Below are 1,492 nucleotides of genomic sequence, written 5' to 3' on the forward strand. Positions count from 1 at the left end.
AAAAAATTGCATGCTTTATGCGCTTACATTCTAGTTTTTGCGGCATACTTTAAGGCGAAAATAATATGACAGTAGTCATTTCTCATGACGGTCGGATCAAGTTGTTAAACCCTAAATTTCGTGCATTAATTTTCGCATAGTTTTAGGCGCTGAATATAATGAGTTATGAATTCGAAGGTCTCATTCCTTTTAGTGACTCGGCTTCGAGATGGATGATAATATATTCTACAGCCCTATTCACTCGAAATGAAAAAGCTAACTTAGCGAAATTACTATTTTATAATCTCTTCGCCTAAAACTATGCCACAAGAATAGATTTTAAACGCTAAAAACCACAAACTTGTCTTCGAAATGAGAGTAAATTGCGCTTCGCTTTGGCATCTGAAAGAGAAAGTCTTTTGTTAAACAACAAATCTCTAAAACTCAACTCAAATACTTACTTTTTAACACAAATTGCACTAAACGATGTTAAACATTGGAAATTAAATAAAACAAATTGTCTTTTTACAGTAAATTCCGATCAGCTGTTTCTTTATGCCTTTACCACGAAAATCGAGTTCCATATGTGTTGCAAAATTGCATTCCCATTTTTATTAGAGTATTTCCATAGAAAAGTCTAGTTCACTTTAAAAGAGCTGGCTTTTCGCTCTTCAGTTCAAAAGCTCACAAGCCTACTAAAAACCCATACAAAATTTAATAATAACACTCTCTTACGCCAAATACCAAATTTACGGTTTATGAACCCAAAAACTCCTACGAAGCAAGTTTCAAGTAAATCCAACAAATTGAAAAAAAATGAGTCATATTGGATCCACCATTTAGAATATTTTTAATTCTGGGTTTGTCTTCACATTCAGCGATCGATTTTCAAAATATCGTCCGCCATATAGGATCAGTCATTTTTTTTTTTAATTTTATGTCAGATCCTTAATCAGCGACCCCAGCAACACCTGAGTAACCAACTTCAAGGTAATCCGATCGATTTCCATGTTTGGAATTTTTCCGATCTGACTCCAGAATCGTAATCAGCGACCACAAAACTCTCTCAGTTTCAAGCCAATGCGATAAGATTTTGAATTTTTGGTCAGTTTTGAATTCTTTCTGACCCTTAAAAAGTTGAAATAGGTAACAGATGGGACTTCTCCCGCAAAGTTATTTCCTGCCTCTCTAAAGCCATAGCTAAACACAATATGCTTCATGGAATCCTCGTCTAGTGGAATGCACTGGAGAAGACTACGCTAGCCTGAAAGCTGGAGCAAGTACAATGGGCTGCCCCCATAGGAATTATTGAGGCACTGGCCTGTCTATATTACGGATAAGGCGGCTGCTACAAGCGCTGCAGTTTGGCTTAGAGGCACCGGCTGCCTAACTAACTCGGGATCTGGACACTCCTTTATTATTGGAAGCTTCGATTTAAACCCTAATAAGACGCATCACTGCATGAGTAGCCTGGTACCAACTAGCTAGGATGAGTGGACGAGGGGCAGTGGTA

This window comes from Rhagoletis pomonella, unplaced genomic scaffold (genome assembly GCF_013731165.1).
Source record: "Rhagoletis pomonella isolate Grant_MI unplaced genomic scaffold, Rhpom_1.0 Rhpom_scaffold_00008, whole genome shotgun sequence".
Lineage (NCBI taxonomy): Eukaryota > Metazoa > Arthropoda > Insecta > Diptera > Tephritidae > Rhagoletis > Rhagoletis pomonella.